Source organism: Taudactylus pleione, unplaced genomic scaffold (assembly GCF_031769625.1).
Source record: "Taudactylus pleione unplaced genomic scaffold, aTauple2 ptg000003l, whole genome shotgun sequence".
Taxonomy (NCBI): Eukaryota; Metazoa; Chordata; class Amphibia; order Anura; family Myobatrachidae; genus Taudactylus; species Taudactylus pleione.
The window spans coordinates 1,874,653-1,893,784 of NW_028284406.1; the positions used below are offsets into that span (position 1 = coordinate 1,874,653).

Sequence of the window (19,132 nt, forward strand, 5' to 3'; positions counted from 1 at the left end):
TTCGTTAACCCAGCGCATGCGCAGCACTGCTACACATGCGGTAAGTTTGTGTCCCCCCCTCCGCTCACCTGTCCCCCCCTCTCCCCCGCTCACTTCCCCCCCCTTCAGTACTTACCTGTCCGCGCAGCAGCCTCCGGCTCCGTCCTGCTGGTCTGTCACATGGTCTCCCAGCACACCACAGTACAGATTAAAAACTTTTTTTTTTTTTTCTAATCTTTATTTGTGTTTTGCTGGGAGAACACAGTGTCCGACCAGCCTCTGGAGCCAGAGGACGCACCAGACCGCTGGAGGAAGACGCCGGGGGACCTGTCCAGCTGGAAGCAGGTAAGTTTCACCTGCTATTCGCCACCTCACAGTGGCGGATAGTACCTCCATCAAATTCCGAAAATTCATAACTGTTGGAATTTGATGAATACCATAATTTCCACATCCCCATTCTAATGTATGGGGAGTATGGAAATGAACGCAGGGGAACTTAGCACAGGAGATATCACTGATATCTCCTTGCTAAGTGGCTTCATGAATACTAAAATTACGTTATTTAAGGAAAATGTCCTTAAAAACATTCATTTAGTGTTGATGAATAGGCCCCACTGTGACAGGAGCCGAGTGCTAAACTCAATTATACAGTACAGCACCCGGCTCCTGTCACTGAGGGGAAGCCTGCACCTTGGTGTCACCCCTCGGCGGGTGACACCCGGGTGCGGCCCGCACCCCCCTTGTGACGCCACTGCTGGGGGTATTGCATACTGGGGGTACTGTATAAGGGGAACTAATGGAGTTCTGCATAAGAGGGACCACAACTGGGGGCATTGCATACTGGGGGTACTGTATAAGGAGAACCAATGGGGGGGCTTTATAAGGGGGACCACTACGGGGGGTACTGTATAAGGTTCACTACTATGGGCCTGCATAAGAGGGACCAAACTGGTGGCATTGCATACTGGGGGTACTGTATAAGGAGAACCAATGGAGTTCTGCATAAGGGGGACCACTACTGGGGGTACTGTATAAGGGGCACTTCTCTGGTTTAGGTGCATATGGAAAGGAATGTTCAGTGTACCGATAAAGGGGTGTGTGTATTGTTGACATGCCCCATTTTTAAGTGACCACGGCCATTTTTTGCCGTGCGCGCCTTCGCTGCGCCCGCACATAGGGGGGAAACCATTTTTATATTTGCCCTGGTCTCCAAATACCCTGCTTCCCCTTCTGGGAGGGAGCAAATAGATCGGGATGGCGGGGGGGCGTGGTCGGCACAAGGGGACGGGACCGGACAGCTCACTGTCATTTGTGGGCAGAGTGGGGCACACGATTGCTTCATTTTGGCCCCGCCCCCACTGCACAATGCTGATATAACAGGAATTGTAAAGCAGCTGCGGGGGGTTATCGGGTTACTGCGGGGGGAGGCTTGCCTGCCCTTCCGGGGGGCCAGGAGCGGCATCCGATTTTCGGGAGGCTCCTGGACGAATCAGGTGGGTAGGCAAGTATGATACATCGACAGCACGCCCCCTTTGGTACGAGACCCGGAGCGACTGTTTGCCTGTCGCTATCCGGGTTCGCGCATGCGCACGACGGAGCCGGCTCCGTCGTGCGCATGCGCACTGGGCCAACACCGACCCGCTTGCGAGCGCTCAGCACTCACGAACGGGTTTGAATCAGGCCCTCTCTTTGGTATACGTTCTATTAGGAAGGCAGCCCGGCTTTCTGATTTACTTAGTGTGCCCTTCCACATGATTTATATATATATATATATATATATATATACACACACTTTTTTTGCCATAGTACATACAAAAAAGAAGAATCACACTGACAAATGTGTCACGTCCTGTTCTTCTATTCAAGACCCGTGAGTGCCGCCTTGTATGTACTATTTCAGTGGAATTGGTTGTTGAATAAAATCCCAGGAGAGCACCAGGCACTGTATATATTTTGCAACAAGTGGAGTTGCCAGTATTATATATATATATATATTTACACAGTGCTCGAAGTGGGGGTATGGAAATTTGAATGACCCCCCCTCCCCTCGGCCCCTGCTTCCATATCAGCCCCCCCACACACACACACACACACCTCTCCCTGCTGTTCTGGTGATAGTTGCACAAGTTACTTACTGTAGTGAGCCTTATTCAGAGGTGGAGGCAAAACATACAATGTGACTGGAGAAAAATGATCATTTATCAAGCTATTTTGAGTTAGTCATTATCATTAGGCAAATGCTGCTCCCTCTCTATGTAAGTAACAGCATATTATACCACATTGTAGTGCTGCCAGGGATCTGATAGGAGGCGTGGCTCCACTGTGAGCACAAAACTGCTCCAGAAGACCATGCACAACACCTACACATTATTACTAACGTTTATAAGGTGCCACCGTGCCCGCAGCGCCGTACAAGTAGAGCTGTTGGCAGCATGCACAGGACTAGTACCACCTGCGATACTTCCCAGAGCATGCACTCTGTCCACGCTACACACCTGCGTACAGGGTAAACCTAGAAAATAACATTTGCTGTTACATACTATGGGGCCTATTCATCAACACTAAAATAACGTTTTTAAGGACATTTTCCCTATATAACGTTATTTTGGTATTCATGAACAGACTTAACACAGGAGATATCACAGATATCTCCTTGCTAAGTTCCCCTGCGTTAATTTCCACACTCCCCATACATTAGTATGGGGATGTGGAAATTGTGGTATTCATCAAATTCCGAAAATTATCAATTTTCGGAATTTGATGCAGTTACTATTCGCCACTGTGAGGTGGCGAATAGCAGAATCCACTTACCTGTACCAGCATGTGCAGGTCCCCCGACGAGTCCCTCCGGCGCTCTGCTCCGTCCTCAGGCTCCGGAGGCTGGTCGGACATGTGTGCTCCCCAGCAGAGCACAAGAAAGTTTAGAAAAAGAAAAATATATATTTTTTTTCTAATCTGTCATGTGGTCTGCTGGGAAACCACATGACAGACCAGCAGGACGGAGCCGGAGGCTGCTGCGCGGACAGGTAAGTCGGGGGGGGGATTGTGAGCGATGGGGGGAGGGGAGTGGGGCGGGATCGGGGGGGTGCGAAACGCATCTGTAGGCAGTGCTGCGCATGCGCTGGTTTTACAGATGTAACAGCGCATGCGCAGCACTGTTTCCAGATGCGATAAGGTAGTGTAGGCAGGGAAAAGTATCTATTTCCCGAAAAGCTGTCATCGCAAAAATGACAGCTTTTCGGAATAGATGCTTATGGAGAGGTGGAATGATGAATTCCACCTATAATTAGCTAGAATTCCATGAGAGTTCTAAAGCTAATTATCTCCAGAGAATTTTAATGTTTAATGAATAGGCCCCTATATGTACAATGCACAATAGCAGGCTGTAGCATACAGCAAGTAGTGATGATATTACAGTGCTTTTATTGGATTATTTTGTCATTGTCATTTGTCTGTAATATAAACTGAACCTTTCTAATGTTGTTTAGGAACAGATATAAGGACTCAGACTGGCAATCACTTACTATCTTTTCCAGCAAACAGTGAGTACTGTACATACATTGTTGTTAATATTCTCATAACAGCACATTCTGTACAATTATTTTTAGGGAATCTAATAGTCATTTTCTTTCTTCTTCTGTCCCTCTGGGTCATCTTTATAATGGGCAAAAACCCCAATTACTGGTGCTTTTTGCAGAAACTAGGCTATATTTTGGTATTGTCCTATACATCAAAGTGTTACCTCCAGCGATATAGCTGCTCTGACTAAACTGTAGGTGCTTCTGTAGATAAGGAGAACTGTGGGCCTGATTCAGACCCGGTCGCAACGCTGAGCTCTCGCAACCAGGTTGATGGTGGCCCAGAGCGCATGCGCGAAACCCGGATAGCGACGGGCAATCCGTCGCTCCGGGTCTCGTACCAAAGGGGGCATGCTGTCGATGTTGAGTGACAGCACGGTCCCTTTGGGAGGCGTGCTGGGGGCGTGGCTGCCCAGACGGAGGCGTTCCCATGAGAACGCCTACCGTTTGGGGCCGGCCCCACTGACATCACAAGTGATGTCAGTGGAGAGATTCCGGCTCTGTTAGAGCCGAAATCTCTCTGGGGCTTGCGGCAACGAGACCCTACCACAAGGGTCTCGTCGCAAGCCCGATGGTCGCGATGGTCTTGACCATCTCGACCATCTTCCTGGCCGCTCGCTATAGCTGTGGGTGGTCACCCACAGCTATGCGAGCGGCCAGGAGGCCGTTCTAAAAAAAAAAAAAAAAAGACCAGCCCTAATTCAGAGCGAGCGCTCTGTTAGAGCGACCGGCTCTGAATCAGGGCCTGTGTGCAGTCTCCACCATTGGTGCAATGGTGTGAAGGCTCCACCATTTTCCCGGTGATTTTTATACTGCACGTAGCTCTGGAAAAAATGGCGCCAGCCTATAGTCAACAGATGCAGGGTGAGCACGTTATTGATACGGCTCCGTCTGTCACCGACTGTAACCCCCAACTGCAGTAAAATTCACATTTGCATTGAGCAACCTATTTAACAAAGATCACTGCAGTACCTGCACTGATATTTGACGGTTGTTAAATGAATGCCTCATTCATTGTATAAGGGACCCTTTTTTTTTTTTTAATACAAACTAACTTAATATAACTTTAAAGACAATAAATAATGACTATGACCTTGCTTCAGGTATGAAAAAAATAGTAAATTGATGACATTAATAATGTGTCAATTGATATGGAATGTATTTCGTGCAACTGAACACCACCTTTCCAGGTGCAAAGAAAGTTCAAATCGCTCAAAAAGTAAAAGTGCATTAATGCTTATTCACAGCAAAACATAAAAGTGCACCGTGCTTGTGCAAATTCTCCAATATATGTACCTTTTACAACAATAAATACCCCTAACCATAAAAGGTAATATAGTACATGTGCTCGTACCAATGGACTCTTGGTTTCATCCTGACATCCACACTGTCACTCATATAGATTTATGGTGTAAACAAGGGAACATAGGTACCAATGAGAAGTATAATAAAAAGTCACATTTAATAAAAAGAACATCTAAGAACAGAACATAGTGCTTAGCTGGTTCAGGTCACCAATCGCAGGATACAGATTACTCGCAGCGAGAGGGTGTTCAGTTGCACGAAATACAACTATACAGTTATGACATTGATACACTAGATGGCGCTGTTGTTTCAATATTGTTGAAATACCTTTAATCATTAACATGTCATCATTCGACATGGAATAACAATATGGAATAACAATAAGCCAAATAAAAGTTTATACACCCTCAGGGGCGTTTCTAGAGAGGAGGGGGCATGTGTGCAGTTTCCGACACGGGCCCCCTCCTCTCCACCCGGCGGTCGGCAGCACACTGAGCTGTGCGTGGACAGCGCCGGAGTTATAGACTCTGGGCACTAGAGTGTTCCCAGAGTCTATAGTGTATGCACAGGTCCCTGTACTGCGCATGCGCAAACGACGGAAAAATAGCCGCCGTGGCCATTTTCCAGTTTTACAGCGCCGGACCCCCGCGCTGACGTGGGACTTCGGAGAGGTAAGTAATATTATGGGTGCAGGGCCCCCCTGGACCCAGGGGCCCGTGTTCCCCGCACACCCTGCACCCATTATAGATATGCCCCTGTACACCCTAGTATTTACACACGGGCAGATGTTTAGCAGTACATGTACTTGTAGCCAAGCTTTTCCACATGTAACTAAATGGGTGTAACTGGCTGGTGAAGGGGTGTTTGCACCTAGGCTAGGTGTAGTGAGGAAGTGTAGGCACAAGTGAGTACCTGGTAAAGATGGTGACTATTTGAATATGCAAAAAGAGAGACAACGTGCAGAGCATAGATGCACAGTACTTGGTATACTGGTGAATATCCACATTAAGACCCTGATTCAGAGCCGGACGCTCTGACAGAGCGCTCACTCTGAATCAGGGCCGTCCTTCTTAATTTTTAGAGCGGCCTCCTGGCCACTCGTATAGCTGTGGGTGACCACCCACAGCTATAGCGAGCGGCCAGGAAGATGGTCGTGATGGTCAAGACCATCGCGACCATCGGACTTGCGAAGGGACCCTTGTGGTAGGGTCTCATTGCCGCAAGCCCTGGAGTGCTTTCAGCTCTATCAGAGCCGAGAGCACTCCCACTGACATCACTTGTGATGTCAGTGGGGCTGGTCCCAGATGGTAGGCGTTCCCATGGGAATGCCTCCATCTGGGCAGCCATGCCCTTGGCCGCGCCCGCCAAAGGGGGCATGCTGTCACTCACCATCGACAGCACGCCCCCTTTGGTACGAGACCCGGAGTGACGGCTTGCCCGTCGCTATCCGGGCCTCGCGCATGCGCACGACGGAGCCAGCTCCGTTGTGTGCATGCGCACTGGGCCAACATTGACCCGCTTGCGAGCGCTCTGGGTCTGAATCAGGCCCTAAGTTTTGTGCATGCAGTGAGAGCATGTTTGCAGCCAAGTCACGAGCAGCCATGTTATCTAAGTAGCTGGAACTACTTTGAAGTTTAGCGAGGGACCAAGGGAGATTTTACTTCTTGGCCAGGTACCACTTCAATATCCGTATACAAGGCGTGATTCAGGACACAGAGGAGCTGCAACTGCCTAACTGTGTGGAGTTTGTATATTCTCCCTGTTCTTGCGTGGGTTTCCTCCGGGTACTATGGTTTCCTCCCACACTCCAAAATATACTGGTAGGTTATTTGGCTCCAAACATAAATTAATTAGTGTTTATGTGTATGAGCATGTGGTAGGGAATATAGATTGTAAGCTCCACTGGGGCAGGGACTGATGTGAATGGCCAAATATTCTCTGTAAAGCGCTGCGGAATATGTGTGCGCTATATAAATAACTGATGATAATAATAATAATAATAATAACAGTCTCGTTAAACATGGAAAAGACTCTCACATATCTGAGTGATAACCAAAATTCATTGCAACTTTTCAATACAAGAGTAATGTATCCTTAAATGCATCATAACCTGACGCGTTTCACTAGGCAGTTCAGTCAGAAGTAGGGTGCATGTATATTAGCCTTATGAAGTTTCTATATCTGCTCTGACCAATCAAAGTACAGACGTACTTAAAAAAAATGTGCCTTTAAAATCAAACCTATAATAATAAAAAATGTAAATTAAAGTGGCTGAAAGGTAGCAAAAAAGATACACGGGATGCGGAATGTTGACGGTCTAAATACCGGCGCCGAAATCCCGACAGGTCGGGATCCCGGCACCAGCATCCCGAATGGTAACTAGGAACTTCCGCCCTATGCTCCACAATGTCTAGAACCAGCCCTGATTCTGGCTGTCCGGATGCCGCTGTCGGTGTTCTGAACAGCGACATCCCGACACCCGGGATTTCATACCAAAGATATACACAAAACATTACTATCGCTTAGTTATTTGTGTAATTTGCTTTAACATACGCTGGTGGTCATCATCAGCTTCCAAATGCTGCCCCTGTTTGAAGTCGGACCTGGTAATAACAGAGAGGCTGAAAACCTTCTACTACCCGCCCAAGAGCCAGAACTAAATAATGGCATTTCTGATCAAATGATAATAACATAACCTAAAATATGTACTTAAAGGGATAAAACAATCATGTATTAAAATAAAATATAAGATCGTTCTTCCTGTGTTATAGCCATAGCATGATCCTATTTTACAAGCATAGTAGTATGATAATCCAGTAAAAAAAAACCCTCTGTTTAGGAATAGTTTTATTTTTATTTAAAAAAAAAAAAAAAGTATTTATGTTTTTAAACTTTCTTTTTTCAACAAGTCTTTAGTCGGTACATCATAGTGCCGCCTAATGTCAGTTTCAACGATATACACAGTATAACTATAGCAGTATTGATAATCCCATAATTGCTTCTACACAGAATCTCAAATGAAGATTTAACAGAAGAAATTAAATTTCAAAGGTAATATCTATTATATTATATATCACTACTTTGTGTGAGCAGGTGTCCTCACACTTAATACTTTTGGTTGCAGCTGCTGCTATCATCTAGGTTCAGTGACTATGACCCATCTGTACCTGTCATTTTAAAAATGATAATTAATTTCTCTGGCCAGATAGATGTACTAACATGAAATTTGTATCTGTGTAATGCGCCTGCCACTGTATGTAGGGATGTAATATTTAATGTATTGCCTCTGTATTTCGTCTGTAGACACAATACTAGCTCTAGAAGACCGGTTGTAAATTTATTCCAGAATGTAAGGCTTCAGAGGTTAGAGAACAACATTTGCGTCATACCTATAAGCTTTTTTTAAACTTTTTATAAACCTTTTCATCTACATGGAATTCCTAAAGATCATTACCCCTCCCACCCCTTTATTAGCTTATTCTTCTAGGAAAAAATGCTAGAAATAGTCTTTGGCAGTTCTACCTCCAGCCACTAGAGGCCACTACTTTTAACTAAACATTCCCTTAAGCAAGATGGCCAGTATGACCTCTGAAGAACCCATCTTAGTTTCTCTTTGGGGCTATCAATATATATTTCTTGAAAACCTTTTGCATCTGTATTTTGTTTACTTTGCTTCTGCTGATCCTGAACGTTTTAAGCAGATAATCCTGTGTAGTGATCTGGATGGACATTTAATAATAAATTTGACATCATGTCAGACCCCCTCCTCCCCCCACACACCCCTCCCCACATCATGGCCCACTGAGTACAAAATGCTCTGCTCCTGGATTTCCCACCTAGGTTATGATTGCAGTCACCTATGTTGGATGAATTATTGGATGAGAAATGTGTTTCAACACAGGTGACTGCAATCATGTTGAAGTGGGAAGTCCAGAGCCAGAGCATTTTGAACCTGGTGGGTGGGGTCATGTTCGAGGGTCCCATGCTTTATGAATAGTTTCTGCATCGGATTATCCATCGGCAAGCTCTACAGTACTGTGAGAAAAACTGTCAACAAGACAGTATCTTTACAATATATGTATAGCCATAGGTTTATTATTATGCTATCCTTTATAGTATTTTTGTTAGTTTTCTTTCCTTTTTTTATAGCCTGCCGGGATCACTGATGCAACTTCTGTCCATGAAGAGTTTTAGGCTATTTATGAATCAATTCTGCCTTTATAAATAGGTGTTAGCTGCTGTTTTCGCATATGTAAGGTCAGAATTAAGTATCCCTTAAATGTACCAATAAAGAAACCGTCCACCAGCCCTCGCAGCAGCTGTCCATATAGTGTTCTATGGAGATGGTATTTAACAAGATGCAAAAAGCGAAGTTTTGCCGATCTTGCCTGCAGGGCCCGACTGGCCATCTGGCACCTGTCAATTTCCAGAAGGGCCGATGGCCAGATGGGCCTCTCTGGCCATTTGAAAGCCTGGCTGGGCAGTGGAGCTGATCTACTGGCATGCAAGGAGCCGGGGCATGCCACTTCTTTCAGTTAATGGTCATAGCTCTAGAACCAGATGTCTCCCAAATGGCGAATCATTCCGTCAACAAAACCTCGGCTCCAAATAAAGGGGATAACAAAGTGTGATACTTCCCTATTAATCTGTTTGTTATTGAACTATATTTTGGACAAATCAATGTGATTAATTAAATAAAATGGGTAAAAAATGCAGAGACGCAACACAGAGGGGCTGATGCCGGATTGCAAACAAGTTGGAGGTAACTGATCGCACTTTGCGTGTGTGGAACTAAAATCGAATATTCGCCCTCATGCAGAGTGGTACCTCTGCGGCCAGGCTGCCCCTTTTCTGTACACTTGGTTTTATACCAACCATCCGTGGGCACTTGCAGCAGCCCTATCCTTGTTGCAAAAGATACGTCTGAGATTTATGCGTATGCCCAGCTCTGTATAGCCAGCAATTCCGGCAACGCGCCCACAGCAGACATTGCCTATGTGTAAAAAGCACTAATACACCCGTATGGTCTCAAGTAAAGATGCAAATGATTTGCGTAGGAACCTGCACTGCAGTAGTTACACTCGGTCATGTAGTATGCGCTGAACGGTAACACGCAACATGAACAGAATTACATTCAATGCTGCTTCAGCCACAAATGTGTGTTTTCCTGCTTTATGATGGCGGCCGCCTCGCAGACGAGCTCAGAGATGGGCAAAATTTATTCCATTACATTCTGTGCAGGATGTGAGGCCGCCATGATAATGCGAATGGCTCTGTATACATGTGAGACATAAGATTGTGGTTGTGGGGGGAAATAGTCTAATAAGGGTGGGAGGCAGCAGATATTGGAGGTGGTCCTAAATTTAGCAGGAATTAATGTAAAAATCTTATGGAGGGTAGAGGGGTGTGAGTGCATTTAAACTAGGGGTGTGCACCGGCCACTTTTCGTGTTTTGTGTTTTGGTTTTGGATCTGGATCTTTCTTCGTGTTTTGGATCTGGATTGGTTTTGCCAAAACCACCCTTCCGTGTTTTGGGTTCTGGGTTTTGTGTTTTGGATCTGTATTTTTTTGAAAAAAAGCATAAAAACAGCTAAAATCACAGAATTTGTAGGTTTTTCTGCTGCTATGCTATTATTAACCTCAATAACCTTAATTTCCACTCATTTCCAGTCTATTCTGAATACCTCAAACCTCACAATAGTGTTTTTATGTCCAAAAGGTTGCACCGAGGTAGCTGGATGACTATGCTAAGCGACACGAGTGGGCGGCACAAACACGTGACCCATCTAGGCGTGAAACTGCAGTGGCAGACAGGATGGCATTGAAAAACTAGGCCCCAAACTGTACATAATGCAAAGAAAAAAAAGAGGTGCAAGATGGAATTGTCCTTGGGCCCTCCCACCCACCCTTATGTTGTATAAACAGGACATGCACACTTTAACAAACCAATCATTTCAGCGCCAGGGTCTGCCACACAACTGTGGCTGAAATGATTGGTTCGTTTGGGCCCCCACAAAACAAGCTGGCAATTTATCTGTCCCTGCACAAACTGGCTCTACGGAGGCAAGATGTCATCCTCATCCTCCTCATCCACCGATTCCTCACCCTCTTCAGTGTGTACATCCTCATCCTCACAGAGTATTAATTCGTCCCTGCTGGAACCACAGGTCCCTCTGTACGTTCTGGAGGCTGGTCTCCCTGGAAGAGTTGATAATTCATTTTATGAACATCATCTTCTCCACATTTTGTTGAAGCAACCTCCTACGCCTTTCGCTGACAAGGTTCCCGGCTGCACTAAACACTCTTTCGGAGTACACACTGGAGGGGGGGCAACTCAGGTAAAATAGAGCCAGTTTGTACAGGGACCTCCAAATTGCTTCTTTTTCCTGCCAGTACAGGTACGGACTGTCTGACATGCCTACTTGGATGCTGTCACCGATGTAATCCTTTAACAGACAGACGCACGCTTGTCGCTGCTGCTTTGAGGATTCAAGTGCGGCTACAGCCCACACAATTCACAAAGACAGAAAAAAAAAAAGAATATTTTTATTGTTTGTGGAGCACACTTTGAGGGTTACACCACCCTTTAACAGACAGACGCACGCTTGTCGCGCTGCTTTGAGGATGCAAGTGCGGCTACAGCCCACACAATTCACAAAGACAGAAAAAAGAAGAAGAATATTTTTATTGTTTGTGTAGCACACTTTGAGGGTGTCACCACCCTTTAACAGACAGACGCACGCTTGTCGCTGCTGCTTTAAGGATGCAGGTGCGGCTACAGCCCACACATTTCACAAAGACCGAAAAAAAAGAACAATATTTTAATTGTTTGTGTAGCACACTTTGAGGGTGTCACCACCCTTTAACAGACAGACGCACGCTTGTCGCTGCTGCTTTAAGGATGCAGGTGCGGCTACAGCCCACACAATTCACAAAGACAAAAAAGAAGAATATTTTTATTGTTTGTGTAGCACACTTTGAGGGTGTCACCACCCTTTAACAGACAAACGCAAGCTTGTCGCTGCTGCTTTGAGGATGCAAGTGCGGCTACATCGCACACAAGTCACAAACACATTAAAAAAATAGTTTTTTATTTTTTGGAGCACTTTGAGAGTTACACCACCCTTTAACAGACAGACGCACGCTTGTCGCTGCTGCTTTAAGGATGCAGGTGCGGCTACAGCCCACACATTTCACAAAGACCGAAAAAAAAAGAACAATATTTTAATTGTTTGTGTAGAACACTTTGAGGTGTCACCACCCTTTAACAGACAGACAGACGCACGCTTGTCGCTGCTGCTTTAAGGATGCAGGTGCGGCTACAGCCCACACAATTCACATAGACAGAAAAAAGAAGAAGAATATTTTTATTGTTTGTGTAGCACACTTTGAGGGTGTCACCACCCTTTAACAGACAGACGCACGCTTGTCGCTGCTGCTTTAAGGATGCAGGTGCGGCTACAGCCCACACAATTCACATAGACAGAAAAAAGAAGAAGAATATTTTTATTGTTTGTGTAGCACACTTTGAGGGTGTCACCACCCTTTAACAGACAGACGCACGCTTGTCGCTGCTGCTTTAAGGATGCAGGTGCGGCTACGGCCCACACAATTCACATAGACAGAAAAAAGAAGAAGAATATTTTTATTGTTTGTGTAGCACACTTTGAGGGTGTCACCACCCTTTAACAGACAGACGCACGCTTGTCGCTGCTGCTTTAAGGATGCAGGTGCGGCTACAGCCCACACATTTCACAAAGACCAAAAAAAAAAGAACAATATTTTAATTGTTTGTGTAGCACACTTTGAGGGTGTCACCACCCTTTAACAGACAGACGCACGCTTGTCGCTGCTGCTTTAAGGATGCAGGTGCGGCTACAGCCCACACATTTCACAAAGACCGAAAAAAAAGAACAATATTTTAATTGTTTGTGTAGCACACTTTGAGGGTGTCACCACCCTTTAACAGACAGACGCACGCTTGTCGCTGCTGCTTTGAGGATGCAGGTGGAATCTAGACGGGATTTGGAACCGAGGACACACTACCTCCATCAATTGTCTAAATCCCACTGCACTAATGTCGGATACCGGACGCACGTCTAACACCAACATAGCAGTCAAGGCCTCAGTTATACGTTTTGCTTCAGGATGACTGCTGTCGTACTTCATCCTCATCGCTAGGGACTGTTGGAGGGTCAATTGTTTAGTAAAAGTAGTGATGTTCCTACTTCCTCTCTGGGATGATGAACAACTCCCAGCAGCAGCAACAGCACTAGGAGGAAGTGGTTCTTGATCTTTCCCTATTTTATTTTTATCGGAGAAAGTTTGGTCCTCCATTTATGTTATATTGATATATATACGTGCGGCTAAAGCGCACACAAACACAGAAAATATTTTTTATTTTTGCTGGAGAGTAGTGCACTTTGTGGGTTACACCACCCTTTAAGAAATGAGCCAGCCAGCTCTTTACTTATGGGACACAGGCGCACGCTTGGCGCTGCTCCTTTGTTGATGCACGTGCAGCCACAGTGCACACAAGTCACAAACACAGAAAATTTATATTTTTTTGGATTGGAGTGTACTTTGTGGGTTACAGAACCCTTTAACGGTCAAGCCTGCCGGCCCTTTACTTATGACACAGGCGCACGCTTGGCACTACTTTGTTGATGCACGTGCGGCTACTGCGCACACAATTCACAAACACAGAAAATATTTTTTTTTTTGGTTTGGACTGGAGAGTACTTTCGGGGGTTACAGCACCCTTTAACGGTCTAGCCAGCCGGCCCTTTACTTATGACACAGGCGCACGCTTGGCACTACTTTGTTGATGCACGTGCGGCTACTGCGCACACAATTCACAAACACAGAAAATATTTTTTTTTTTGGTTTGGACTGGAGTGTACTTTGGGGGTTACAGCACCCTTTAACGGTCAAGCCAGCCGGCCCTTTACTTATGACACAGGCGCACGCTTGGCACTACTTTGTTGATGCACATGCGGCTACTGCGCACACAATTCACAAACACAGAAAATAATTTTTTTTTTGGTTTGGACTGGAGTGTACTTTGGGGGTTACAGAACCCTTTAACGGTCAAGCCTGCCGGCCCTTTACTTATGACACAGGCGCACGCTTGGCACTACTTTGTTGATGCACGTGCGGCTACTGCGCACACAATTCACAAACACAGAAAATAATTTTTTTTTTGGTTTGGACTGGAGAGTACTTTCGGGGGTTACAGCACCCTTTAACGGTCTAGCCAGCCGGCCCTTTACTTATGACACAGGCGCACGCTTGGCACTACTTTGTTGATGCACGTGCGGCTACTGCGCACACAATTCACAAACACAGAAAATAATTTTTTTTTTGGTTTGGACTGGAGTGTACTTTGGGGGTTACAGCACCCTTTAACGGTCAAGCCAGCCGGCCCTTTACTTATGACACAGGCGCACGCTTGGCACTACTTTGTTGATGCACGTGCGGCTACTGCGCACACAATTCACAAACACAGAAAATATTTTTTTTTTTGGTTTGGACTGGAGTGTACTTTGGGGGTTACAGCACCCTTTAACGGTCAAGCCAGCCGGCCCTTTACTTATGACACAGGCGCACGCTTGGCACTACTTTGTTGATGCACGTGCGGCTACTGCGCACACAATTCACAAACACAGAAAATAATTTTATTTTTGGTTTGGACTGGAGTGTACTTTGGGGGTTACAGCACCCTTTAACGGTCAAGCCAGCCGGCCCTTTACTTATGACACAGGCGCACGCTTGGCACTACTTTGTTGATGCACGTGCGGCTACTGCGCACACAATTCACAAACACAGAAAATAATTTTTTTTTTGGTTTGGACTGGAGTGTACTTTCGGGGGTTACAGCACCCTTAACGGTCAAGCCAGCCGGCCCTTTACTTATGACACAGGCGCACGCTTGGCACTACTTTGTTGATGCACGTGCGGCTACTGCGCACACAATTCACAAACACAGAAAATAATTTTTTTTTTGGTTTGGACTGGAGTGTACTTTGGGGGTTACAGCACCCTTTAACGGTCAAGCCAGCCGGCCCTTTACTTATGACACAGGCGCACGCTTGGCACTACTTTGTTGATGCACGTGCGGCTACTGCGCACACAATTCACAAACACAGAAAATATTTTTTTTTTTGGTTTGGACTGGAGTGTACTTTGGGGGTTACAGCACCCTTTAACGGTCAAGCCAGCCGGCCCTTTACTTATGACACAGGCGCACGCTTGGCACTACTTTGTTGATGCACGTGCGGCTACTGCGCACACAATTCACAAACACAGAAAATAATTTTATTTTTGGTTTGGACTGGAGTGTACTTTGGGGGTTACAGCACCCTTTAACGGTCAAGCCAGCCGGCCCTTTACTTATGACACAGGCGCACGCTTGGCACTACTTTGTTGATGCACGTGCGGCTACTGCGCACACAATTCACAAACACAGAAAATAATTTTTTTTTTGGTTTGGACTGGAGTGTACTTTCGGGGGTTACAGCACCCTTAACGGTCAAGCCAGCCGGCCCTTTACTTATGACACAGGCGCACGCTTGGCACTACTTTGTTGATGCACGTGCGGCTACTGCGCACACAATTCACAAACACAGAAAATAATTTTTTTTTTGGTTTGGACTGGAGTGTACTTTCGGGGGTTACAGCACCCTTAACGGTCAAGCCAGTCGGCCCTTTACTTATGACACAGGCGCACGCTTGGCACTACTTTGTTGATGCACGTGCGGCTACTGCGCACACAATTCACAAACACAGAAAATTATTTTTTTTTTGGTTTGGACTGGAGTGTACTTTGGGGGTTACAGCACCCTTTGACGGTCAAGCCAGCCGGCCCTTTACTTATGACACAGGCGCACGCTTGGCACTACTTTGTTGATGCACATGCGGCTACTGCGCACACAATTCACAAACACAGAAAATAATTTTTTTTTTGGTTTGGACTGGAGTGTACTTTGGGGGTTACAGCACCCTTTAACGGTCAAGCCAGCCGGCCCTTTACTTATGACACAGGCGCACGCTTGGCACTACTTTGTTGATGCACGTGCGGCTACTGCGCACACAATTCACAAACACAGAAAATAATTTTTTTTTTGGTTTGGACTGGAGTGTACTTTCGGGGGTTACAGCACCCTTAACGGTCAAGCCAGCCGGCCCTTTACTTATGACACAGGCGCACGCTTGGCACTACTTTGTTGATGCACGTGCGGCTACTGCGCACACAATTCACAAACACAGAAAATAATTTTTTTTTTGGTTTGGACTGGAGTGTACTTCGGGGGCTACAGCACCCTTAACGGTCAAGCCAGTCGGCCCTTTACTTATGACACAGGCGCACGCTTGGCACTACTTTGTTGATGCACGTGCGGCTACTGCGCACACAATTCACAAACACAGAAAATTATTATTTTTTTGGTTTGGACTGGAGTGTACTTTGGGGGTTACAGCACCCTTTAACGGTCAAGCCAGCCGGCCCTTTACTTATGACACAGGCGCACGCTTGACACTACTTTGTTGATGCACATGCGGCTACTGCGCACACAATTCACAAACACAGAAAATAATTTTTTTTTTGGTTTGGACTGGAGTGTACTTTCGGGGGTTACAGCACCCTTAACGGTCAAGCCAGCCGGCCCTTTACTTATGACACAGGCGCACGCTTGGCACTACTTTGTTGATGCACGTGCGGCTACTGCGCACACAATTCACAAACACAGAAAATAATTTTTTTTTTTGGTTTGGACTGGAGTGTCCTTTCGGGGGTTACAGCACCCTTAACGGTCAAGCCAGCCGGCCCTTTACTTATGACACAGGCGCACGCTTGGCACTACTTTGTTGATGCACGTGCGGCTACTGCGCACACAATTCACAAACACAGAAAATAATTTTTTTTTGGTTTGGACTGGAGTGTACTTTCGGGGGTTACAGCACCCTTTAACGGTCAAGCCAGCCGGCCCTTTACTTATGACACAGGCGCACGCTTGGCACTACTTTGTTGATGCACGTGCGGCTACTGCGCACACAATTCACAAACACAGAAAATATATTATTTTTTTAGCACTTGGGGGGAGCACCCCTGATGGACAGAGCACCCCCTGGACAACACTACAGCACTCCTTTAGGACTGGGACACTGCACAGGACTTTGGAGTGGACACAGCCCCTATGGAGAACTGACTGCACAACACAGTCCAGCCAGCCCCTATGGACTTTGAAGTAGTGGACACAGCCCCTATTAACAACAGCAGCACAGCACAACACAGCCAGCCCCTATGGACTTTGAAGTAGTGGACAACAGCAGCACTACACTACACTACACTACACAGCCCTAACTCCCACCCTCCCTCTTCACTGTCCACAGCCGAGTGAGAAAATGGCGCCGACGCGGGTACCTTATATAGGATCCAAAACCCGCGAGACTCGGAAGGCGGGATGATGACGTTTTGCCTCGATTTCAGATCCGAGTCAGGCGGGAAAAGTCGAGCCTGACTCGGATCGGACTCGGATCAGAAATCCGAACCCGCTCACCCCTAATTTAAACCCAATTTAGGGGTAGACTTTAGGGGTAAAGCTTCTAAAACAGACGTGTTGGTGTTGCTCATAGCAACCAATCAGATTTTGTCTATCATTTCTTGATTGCATTCTAGAAAATTATAGACCCAATCTGATTGGTTATTATGGCAGCACCACCACTTGTCTGTTTTAGAAGTGCACCTACCCCTTTGTCTGTCTAGCGAATAGTTATCTAACATTACTAATAACATTTTCCTTCTGATATTTTTCAGAATGCAATATGACAAACCTGACGCCCTCAAGCCACCGTAAGTATGTGTCTCAGGGTCTAAGAAGTGAGACAGTGCCCTAAATGGGGGCTAGACATTTATTTTTTGTTCTTTTGTGTTGCACCATTTCATGCTGGAAGTAAAGCACCATTTTCATTTACTATTTACCTAAAAGCTGTGTTGGATCCTGATTTAGCACCTTAGACACTGTTCTACAGACACTCTACCAAACTAGTTACCCCAAGTCATCACAAAAACAAACTATACATATATATATATTTATATATATATATATATATAATATATATATATGTATATATATGTATATATATATATATAAATATATATGTGTGTGTGTGTGTATATATATATGTATGTATGTATGTCCAGACAGTTGACACTCACTAAATCTAGATATATCCGCTCTCCGTTTCCTGGTGTACATCCAATATACTAGCATACTTCCACACAAAGGATGGCACTCAGGAAACCAGTGAACAGATGGCAATATTATCCCCTTTAATGTAAGGTCGACGTTTCAAGGCTCAGGGTGTCCTAAAGAAAAGGCTGTGATCATTGAAACGTCGACCTTACATTAAAGGAGATTATATTGCCATTTGTTTACCTGAGTGCCATCCTTATATAATATTAGTGTTTATTTTCAGCAATTGTGTGTTATTTAGGAGAAATATTAATTATGAGGAGAGATATTGGAATGCTTTCGGTCCCTGTGCCCTCATTTAGAGTTGGACGCATTTTGCGTACTATGCTTAGCAAGTCTTTATGTGTGGATGCTCACTAATGTAGAGATGTACTAAGCCCTGGAGAGAGATTAAGTACCAACCAATCAGCTCCTAACTGTCACTTTACAGGCTGTGTTTGAAAAATTACTTTAGGCCGTGATTGGTTGGTACCACCAGAGCAGTATTTGTGCAAGGGGTAATGACAAAAGACCAATGGTACATGGACCTCTAATGAGGAGAAGTAGAGGGGGGGTCAGGGGAGAATGGAGGGTGGTAATTTATACACTGTGGGTCTCATTCAGACCCGCTCACGAGTGCAGGACGCTCGCAAGCGGGTCGATGGTACCCAAATGCGCATGCGCACGACGGAGGGAGCTCCGTATCGCGCATGCGCGAGACCCGAATAACGACGGCCAAGCCGTCGTTATGGGTCTCGCACTAAAGGGGGCGTGCTGTCGATGGTAACTGACAGCACGCCCCCTTTAGTGGGTGTGCCGGGGGCGTGGTTGCCAGACGGAGGCGTTCCCATGGGAACGCCTACCGTCTGGGTCCGGGTCCACTGACATCACTAGTGATGTCAGTGGGAGTGATTTGGGCTCTTATAGAGCCAAAATCACCCCTGGGCTTGCGGCAGCGAGACCCTACCGCAGGGTCTCGTCGCAAGTCCGATGGTCGCGATGGTCTTGACCATCGCGACCATCATCATGGACGCTCGC

The 19,132-nt window shown here is 45.9% G+C and overlaps 1 protein-coding gene across 2 annotated transcripts in view; it reads left to right on the plus strand.

Moving 5' to 3' along the window:
* The window catches only part of LOC148543426 (histo-blood group ABO system transferase-like), an 89,893-nt gene that overhangs the window by 61,241 nt on the left and 9,520 nt on the right, over positions 1 to 19,132 (plus strand). The window contains exons 3-4 of one of the 2 annotated variants that reach the window (XM_088452575.1): positions 3,468 to 3,521; positions 17,677 to 17,712. The gene's annotated coding sequence lies outside the window, so the exon portion shown is untranslated. The remainder of the gene's footprint in view (positions 1 to 3,467; positions 3,522 to 17,676; positions 17,713 to 19,132) is intronic. The other variant, XM_088453104.1, reaches the window with a different exon arrangement.